The following is a 10,023-nucleotide window of genomic DNA, read 5'->3' as shown; positions in this document are numbered from 1 at the left end:
TGATTTTCCCTGATGGAAGGTTGGCCACTAAATTTTGGGCATGGGTCAGGCTGTTAAAAGTCACAAGGGCGCCCAACGCTTGAAGACACCCATGATAGGATAACCTGGGCATGGAACAGGGTTAGCCTTAGCCCCCACCAGCTGCAAGAAAATGCCCAGACATTGGTCAGGCACACTGTGAAAACCACAAGACACTGCCCCACCCCAAGGCTGCTCCCTCATAGGCATAGCTTGACTTTCCATTTGGGATATCAATCCACACTTTGCCTGCACTATGACTGCCTTTTCCAGTCTCCTCATCAGGCCCACAGATAGTCTTTTACACTTGTCCTCCCTGGCTGACTTTTGGCCTTTATACCTGCACTCGTACCCCACTTGCCTTTTGTGTAGGAAAGGTTCCTGCTGTCTTTGTACCCAGAATATCTATCTCAGGGTCACTAATAGTCCCATCGCTAAGTACAGTTGCAGGAATGAGCCACTCCCATCTTCGGCATGTATGTACTATCATTGTAAGCAGCAACATTGCCCAGAGCTGCTTAACAGGCGCCTGCTGGTCATTGGTTACTAGAATGGCCATGTGGAGCCACTCTTACCCAATTAGTTGAATTTGGAATTCTGAGATGGTTTACTTGCTCCTATAGGGGTATTTTAATTTCCCCTCTTGGGCCATCATCCCTCTATGAGATCCACCTCCAGTATGATGGGGAGGGGTGCTTTAAACACCTCTTGAGGTCCCTTTGGAGGAAATTTCAAATTCAGGTACAGTTTCTTAATGCTCTGAAAAATTAGATAGACTACCTGAGAGTCTTCTTTGTGATTTGGAAAAGAGTCATTTTCCTGGCTGGCGTAGCTCAGTGGATTGAGCGCCAGCTGCAAACCAAAGTGTTGCAGGTTCGATTCCCAGTCAGGGTACATGCCTGGGTTACAGGCCATGACCCCAGCAACTGCACATTGATGTTTCTCTCTATCTCCCTCCCTTCCCTCTCTAAGAATAAATAAAATCTTAAAAAAAAGAAAAGAGTCATTTTATAAGATTATCTTGGTGCCCCTCTTGGTGGTTTACAGGGCCAGAAACTATTTTGCTAGTAAGACACTTCCTTTGCCCCAGACCTGAAGGCTTACAGGAAAATGAGGGTCTCTGTAAATGGAGAATACAGAAATGGAAACGTACTCAGGCCACCAGGTAGAGCAGTGGGTCTGGCGTTGTCAGGATTATAGGCAATTGCTCCAGAATGCTGGAGTGGTTCCTTCCCAACAGTTCTTTGCAGCCTGGGCACTCAGTAGGACCATGAATTATGCAAATGGTGTCCAGGGAACACAAAACCTCTGAATTAAACATAGAAAAAACAAAACTAGACTGTGGTGATCTTCTTAAATCTTTGAGATTTCTGTCAGCTGACACTAGGATTTCTTTCACCAGAGATGTCTGGTAAGATGCCCTGTGGCCCACTAGGAAAGCTCCTGAGGCAAGCAAAGAGGGATGCCTCTAGATTGCAAAGGAGTATCTTTGAGTTTTTTTTCCTTCTCTTTAGGATCACCTCAATAGAGATGGGAACCGCACTTTCAATCCCTTCCAAATCAGCACTGGGTTGCATTCTTAACAATTGGGATAAATTTGACCCTAAAAACTTAAAAAGGATGAAGAGATTAGTTTTCTTTTGTAATGTTGTTTGGCCCCAATATAAATTAGGAGATAGAGAAACATGGCCTGAAAACAGGAACAGGAATTATAATACTATTCTACAGTTAAATCTGTTCTGCTGGAGGGAAGGCAAATGGTCATTACATGCAGGCATTTATGGCTCTGTACCGAGACCTCTTATTTTGCTCTGGCCCCACCCTGACAGAACCTACAGGCCCAAGTATTGATCAATTAGAAGATATCCTCCTTAGTTCCCCATCTCTCTCTAAAGGGAGATTAAGGGGACCCCAGAGTTCTGGAGTCTCTGCCCCTACCTTGCTACCTCTCCACCACCTTATGCTATGGACAGACGACCTAAAGCCACCAGCTGAGGAAAAACCCAGCCCTGCAGGACATACTAGGAGTGGCGCTTCGTATCTCCCTACCACTCCTACATGCCTACCCTTGAGGGAGGTAGCAGGTACCAAAGGCACTATATAAGGGTACAAGTGCCCTTCTCTATAACTGATTTACAACAATGTCAAGACAGGCTAGGGAGTTTTTCAGAGAATCCTTCACATTTCACTAGTAATTTCCAGACTCTTACTTTAACCTTTAGTATGTCATGGAGGGATTTGTACATAATTCTGACCAGCTGCTGCTCCCCAGTTGAGAAACAGCGGATCTGGGAGGAGGCCCATAAACATGCAGACCAGCTGCAACCCAGAACCCCGGCACTAGCCAGCCTGCTGCCCAAGATGTCCTAGACCAGGATCCTGGATGGGGATACAATACTCAGGTGGGAATCTGGAATAGGGATGCAATGATACACTGCCTAATGGTGGAAATGAGAAACTGCGTGAAGAAACCTATAAATTATGGAAAGATTAGGGAAATCACCCAGGGCAAGGAAGAGAACCTAGCTCTTTTCAGAAACAGACTAGTAGAAGACTTCCAAAAACATATGAACTCTGATCCATCATCCCTGGAGGGTCAAATCTTGATAGGACAGGAATCCTAGCATTTTATAAGTCAGTCTGCCCATGATATTCACAGGAATCTTCAGAAATTATGAATGGGCCCACAGACCCCCTAGACCCCGCTCATGGATACGGCCTTTTCAGTCTTTAACAATAGGGATTTGAAGGAAAGATAACAGGGAAAGAAGGAAAGGGAGAAGCAAGCTGAGCTCCTTGCACTAGCCTTTAGTGGTGCTATTGGTGGAAACCAGCCCCATCATGGGAGCTCGGGGAGGCCTCAAAAGAATCAGGGGCAAAAGGATCAGACCTGTCATAAGTGCAAGCACCCCAGACACTGGGCAAAAACTGCACTCAATCACCTGCAGGACCCTGTCCTCTATGCAAGAACATCAGTTCTGATCCCTGGCACTGGATCATCCCCAGAGTGGAAAGGAGTCATCACCCAAGGTCATGGCTACTCTTGAGGACTGTGGGTGCCCAGGAAACAGGTTAGCCCCAGGGAATACTCATGTTCCCATCTCTACTGAGGAGCCCTGGGTAATTCTAGATGTGGCAGGTAAGAAAATCAACTTTCTTGTCGATACTGGGGCCACTTACTCTGACCTTAACTATTACTCTGGACCTCTTTCCTCCAAATCAGCTAAGATAATGGGGAATCAAAGGAAACCTTGAGACCTATTTCTATACATTTCCTATCACTTGCCAATTTGAGAGTCAAAAATTCAAACACTCCTTTTTGAATGTTCCTCAGTGCCCTATTCCTCTGTTAGGCCAGGACCTTTTAGCCGTATGGGAACTATCTTGTTGTTCCCTGAAGAGCCACTTAAGTAAGGTCTGATAATCAGTAGTAACCCAAACCAGGAGGAAATCCCAAGTTCAGTTCTGGATGCAACAAACCCACTAGTTTGGGAGTCAGGGATTCCAGGAAGAGCAAAGACTGCATTACCAGTTAAAATCCTATTAAAACTCAGGACAGATTATCCTCACAGGAAGCAGTATCCTATTAAACAAGAGGCTTTGGAGGGATTACAGCCTATCATAATTAAATTTACACAGCATGGGTTCATAGTTCCTTGTCAATCTCCTTGCAATACTCCCATCTTACCAGTGAGAAAACCCACAAGAGAGCACAGGCTAGTCCAGCATCTAAGGTTAGTCAATGGAGCAGTAGTCACTTTACATCCAATAGTAGCTAACCCTTACACCTTGCTCTCACAGGTAACTGATGATGCTCAGTGGTATTCAGTGTTAGATTTGAAAGATGCCTTCTTCTGCATACCTTTGCATCCTGACTCTCAGTGTTTGTTTGGTTTTGAGTGGACTGATCCAAAGACAATGACACATCAGCAATACACTTGGACTGTGTTGCTGCAAGGGTTCAGGGGCAGTCCCCACCCCTTTGCTAGGGTGTTAGAAAAGGATCTTAGAGAGCTACAGTTACAAGGCAGAGCCATTTTACAGTATGTAGACGACATACTAATCTGCAGCCCCTCCAAGGAGGCTTCTGATCAAAATACCATCCAGACTCCAAATTTCCTAGCTGAAAGAAGATATCGGGTATCAAAGAAGAAGACTCAGATTACCAAACAAAAAGTAAATTATTTAGAGTATATTTTGACCCCTCGGTCTAGGCAATTACCACAGGAAAGAATTAAAGCCATTAATGAGTTAACTCTACCTGCTACTAAACAGCAGCTTCACTCCTTTTTAGGAATGACAGGATTCTGTAGACTTGGATACCCAACTTTGGGCTAATTGCCAAACCTTTGGGTGAAGCTACTAAGGGGCCAGACACTGAACCCATTACATGGGGAAAGGAATGTGATCAGGCTTTTAATAAAATTAAGCAGGCCCTAGTCGAGGCCCCAGCCTTAGGCACCCCTAACTTAAACAAGCTTTTCTGTCTCCACATAGCAGAGAAGCAAGGAATAGCTTTAGGACTCTTAGTCCAAGGACTAGGGAATGAACCTCAACTGGTTACATATTTCTCAAAAGAAACTGGACACTGTAGCAACTGGGTGGCCTCTGTGTCTAAGAGCAGTTGCAGCCACAGCCATGCTAGCTGAGGAAGCTGCTAAAATAACTCTTGGGCAGACGTTAGAAGTCTTAACTCCACATCAGGTTAAAAGGGTATGAGAAATGAAAGGACACCTCTGGCTAACAAGCGCTGTAACCAGGGGCAGTTGCCTCCCAGGTACACCATGGGTTGAAGGCACTCCCATCCTTCTGGCTCAATTTTCACATTTTTAAAATATATAATAAAATAAAAACATAAGCAATAATATGTTGTCCTCCCCTTTTCACAAAAGATGACATACTCTAACACTGTTTTGCATTTTTCATTTTTCACTGAATCCAGCTCAGAAATCTTTTTATGGTAGTACATAAGAGAGTTTCCTCATTTTTTGTTATAGCTACCAAACATGGAATTGTGTTACAGAACACAGGGGAGCCTGGGATGATATACTATTACCGAAAGGAACCCCCCAGGTTCGTTATGTCCATATCCAGAGGAAAGCTGTCTCTCAATGCCAGAGATTCGTGAAAAGGAAAGGAAATGTTTATTTAGTGCTACACAGACTTAAAGTAGTGACCTAATGTCTTCATCAAAATCCCAAAGTCCCTTAAAACACCCACAAACACACACAGTCCTTCCTTCTCCCTTTGCCCAGTCCGGGGTACCGTATCTCAGGAAAAGAAATAGAAGTCCATGGCTCAGGCAGTCGGCAGTCCTCTGGTTCTTCCCAGTAATCCGTGCTCAGCTGGTAGGCCTCCCTTGATTCCTGGTAATCTCAGCTGAGTCGCTGGGATCTCTGCTAAAGCTAGGTGGTGGTTCCCCCTCCTAAAGCTGCGGGGGTCCCCACTCTGGCAAAGCTGCATGGTCCTTTCGGCACAATGGCCTCGGGAGTCTCCACTCTGCCAAAACTGCATGGTTCTTCCTCCACTGCCCCAGCTGCATGGTCCTCTCCCTACAATGGCTGTGGGAGTATCCACTCTGCCAAAGACTGAGTGGTTCTCCCCTGCACTGGTTGTGGTCCTCTCTCTGGCAAAGCCACTTGGCTCTCCCTCCCAAGACTGCCAAGTCTCTTTCTCCCCCTTGGCTGCCACGTCTGGTTTAAATCCCCACGTCAATCTTCCTCTGCAGCCCTATTTCCGACTCCTCCCACAATTGGCTACACTTGCTAGCACTATCATATCCTTCCAGCTTTACGGGGCTGCCATCGTGAGTCTGCGCAGGTGTGGCCCCATATCATTGAGCCAATCTTCTCCAAGCTCCCACTCAGGCGCTGTAACTCGGGGGACCTGTCCCCAGTTACGTCTTGGTGGGGAAGTTACTTCCATTCCCCTGGCTCAGAGCAGGGCCACAGCTATTTAACATATCTATGCAACCAGTTAAAGGTTATAAATATGTTAAATGACCACACCAGAGGTTAGCTGCAAAGCTGTTGCTGTACAAAACAGCTCTGCATGTTCCTGCTCTAGGTGTCCCTTCCCCCAGCTCACACCTGTGGGGAAAGGGGGTGAAGACATCCTAATATTTCCTGAACACCTCGAGTTCTGGACCCTATTTCAAATCCCTATTTGGGGTCCCCCCTCTTGGCTGCACCCTGTAACAATTGTGCAAGTCTATCATAATTTTGTGATCATTCATGTTTGGACATTTAGGTTATTTCCAATGTTGTGTAAGTAATATGGCAATGAATAATTTTATAAATACATCATTTGTACACAGTGAAGTGCATTTATAAGATACATTTTCTGAAGTGAAATTGCAGGCCAAAAGGCAAATACAATTGTAATTTTTTTTTAATTCTTCATAAAGATCTATTCCATTATTGGTGCATAGTGTATTTAACAGTTAAATATATTTAAATAATGTATAAGTGACTACACAACTGCAGTACTTGTAGCTGGATAGATAAGCAATTCAACTAGCAACAAGCTAACAAGTAACTGTCTAAATATTTAAAATACAGCTCTTGTTTAGATCATCCTTAGTTTTGATCACCTTCTGGAGAGGTGGGGAGTGGAAAACCCTGCTGGTCATGCTAGAAAGATATAAAGGCCCACTCTTTTGATAGTCATTCCCAGAGATTTCTTTTAGGTGCATCAAGTCTCCAACTCCAAGGCAAGCCCAAGCTTGTGGCCTCTGGCATTAATCTTCTTTCCATCTATCAGAAGAGACTATGTAAGCTTTGCACCAGGCATCAGAGTCTGAGTGTGGCACACACAAATTAAACTGGAGTCATTGATTTTTGCAGAAATGGAAGCAGTGGGATCCAATTGCTATTTTGCTACAATACCAAAGCAAGTGCATTTGGTGCCTGGTGTCCAAGCAAGGTTTACTGAAGAGTTAAGACTCTTCATATACTTTACAATAAATTGATACTCCAAAGTCTGTTCCACCATTGACATTACAGCTGGAAGTTCCCAGTCCGGTAGCTCACTGCAGTTATTCCTCGTCATCTTTTTAAAAAAGATTTTATTTATTTTTAGAGAGAGGGAAAGGAAGGGAGGAAGAGAGAGAGAAACATCAATGTGTGGTTGCCTCTCACACGCCCCCTACTGGAGACCTGGCCCTCAACCCAGGCATGGGTCCTGACTGGGAATTGAAGTGGTGACCCTTTGATTTGCAGAACCATGGATTGCAGGCCCAGCAAAATCAAAGTCAACATTGTGACCAAGCTTTGTTTACACACTTCCTCTTGAAGACTTTTTGCCACTTTTCTTTCCTGTGTATGGTGAAAATGTGGTATCAACTGTCAGTTTTAAACCTTGACAAATCTGGTCTTCAATTGTAATTTCTGTTCCCAGAGGGTTCCTTTTCTCTGTGAAAGTTGAACCACACTCACATCATTTATATTTGGTCTCCAAGATCCTAGTAACTTTACCAGAATCTGTATTACATTAGATGAACCAGAGATTGAGAATCCCCCACTACTGCATAACTGTGTTTTTATGTCCTGTTTCACCAACCTCAAACCAAATCCTTTCTTGAAAATATCTCTAGCAGCTTTGCCAAGGTCAGCATGTGATGGGGGGGATAGACATTGGCCACATTCAGCTGTGTACAAGGGGGGAGGGGCATGGATCACAGCTGCTCACTGGAGACTGCTGGGCTGGTTCAGGGTGGGGCTGCAGCTGCAGGCAGCTTAGGGGTGAAGGAGACACCATTCTGCAACCCTGTCTTCCTCCCTCCAGGAACCCCCATTTGTAATTTTTATAAATGTTTTCAAGTTGCTTTCTATAGAGGGTTGTACCAATATACCAGTAGTTACACCAGCACCTTATTTGAAGGTTTCTTTTTCCATGTCCCTCACCAATGGAATGTTTGTTATCAGATTATTGCAACCTGGGAATTGAAAAATAGAATCTTAATATGCTTTTTATCTTATTTTAGGGTGCACATATTTTTCATGTACTTTAGCTCCATTAATAGTTTCTTTCTGTGAATTGTCATATCCTTTGTCCATTTTTCTATTACTCTTCTTACTGATTTCTAGGGGCTCTACATTCATTAGAGAGAGATCAGTCCTTGGTCTATGATGAGTTGAAAAAATGTTTTTAATTTCCTGATTATTTATCTTTTGATTTTACTAAGTGTGTTGTTTTTACCATGCATACTTTTTAAAGTGTTTTATTTTTTATGTAGTCAAATTTGTCTGGCCTCTATGGCTTTTCAATCTTTGTTGTAAAGTCCTTTTCCCTCCATACTTATCAAGGAACATAGGTTTTTGGTTTCTTTTTTCACTCTTTTGGGTGGTCACATAAATAAAGTCATACTGTAACTCGAAAAGACACCGGCATCTGTCACTACCAAATCCAATAAACAATGACAGCAATTGAATCTTTATGGGCGCTTTATTCAGATGGCCGGCGATACGAGAGGATGGCGGGTTCATACCAGAGGATGGCGGGTTCATACCCTAACAAACCATCTTGCCTTCTTTTTCCTGGTCAGATCTTTTAATAAGGGGGGTGGGGGAGGACAAGCAAGGTGCGGTGAGGGCTTTGAAATTCAGGGAGGATTAGGTGAGGGAAGCTGCAGCATTTCTGTTCTCAGCAGTTAGCTGTTCCCAAGTGGGGGGGAGTGGTCACACAAAAGGCCCAGGTGCCTCCAACATGTCCCCAGGCAATAATCTCTAGCCGGTGCCCTAGGAGGTTGGCTGCTTTTCTCAGGAGCCAGGATGGGCCTTATCTGTAGTTTCTGAAATAAAAGTTTAACATATACATTACTACTAGATTTACAGCTTTTTACCTTAAGCTAAAATTTTCCAAGTCTTGAGTCCCCTATCAATACCATTTAGAGCATTTTATGACTTTTTTTTTTTAACTTAATATATTCTGGACATCCTCCCATGCAAGAGCTAAAGATCCACTTTAATTATATTAGTGGCTGCATGGTATGCCATGGTACTGATTTTTAGCAATTTATTATCCACTCACATTTAAGTGAGTCCCAGTTTTCAGTATTAACAAACAAATCTTGTACCTGTCCTAATGACTTGTGAGGATGGGTTGTGAGAACGTGCACAGCCAGGGGAGCAGGCTTAGAATGCATTTGTTTTCATTTGTTTCTTCCCTGGCAGGCCCCCTAGTGGCCCAGGCACAAGAAGGAAGTTCAGGCTTGGAGTCCTGGCTTCTCTTACATGGAATAGTGAAACTAAAAGGCCTTGAATCTTCTGATTGAACTCCATCATTTGACACTTGTGGCAGATGAGACATCTATAAGGTAATAGCTTGTCTTGTCTCACCAAGCACGATAAGCCCAGAACCCAGGGCTCTCAGCCCCTGGTCTATAGCTATGCCAGTGCCAGGCTGTTTCTTATATTCTGTGACCTTTCACTCCCAGATATGTTTGTCAAGTTACAGTGTCTCAAAAGGCTGGCCAAATAAATCTTTCAATCACCTAGGAAAATCAGTGTTTCTGGATTATCATCAGTCAAGGGAAAAGGAGTACTGGATTGCTGCAAGCTTGCCTCTTCCTTCCCTTCTTCTTTGGCCTTAGTATTTTTGGTAGAAAAAACAGCCTCCTTTTTGTGTGCCTCTCCACCATCACCAGCATGAACCAATTGTGCTGGAGCTGGAGAGAGGCATGAGGACTGGCGAGATGGCAGCCCTCAAAATTCAAGGCAGCCCAGACTGAGAAAGACATATCTGTGTTGTTATAACATTTCTCAATCAGGGGCATGAGGGTCAGTCAGCTGGTGAAAAGGTGCTTTGGGGAACTCTCTTGGAGCTGTGTATTCATGGAGAAGCACATTGCTTTAACTAAGACTAAAGGTGCATCCTGCCTCACTAACTAGTTGCCTTCTATTGCACAAAAACTTCTTTGCAGCCTTCCGGGGCTCAGCACATTGCTGAGTGTTCAGTCTGCTTCTACCTCTCTGTTACTGGAAGCAAACCAGAAGTGTGCAGAGT

The sequence above is a fragment of the Phyllostomus discolor genome, chromosome 4 (assembly GCF_004126475.2).
Source record: "Phyllostomus discolor isolate MPI-MPIP mPhyDis1 chromosome 4, mPhyDis1.pri.v3, whole genome shotgun sequence".
Classification (NCBI taxonomy): domain Eukaryota; kingdom Metazoa; phylum Chordata; class Mammalia; order Chiroptera; family Phyllostomidae; genus Phyllostomus; species Phyllostomus discolor.
Note: the sequence above shows the minus strand (reverse complement) of the source record.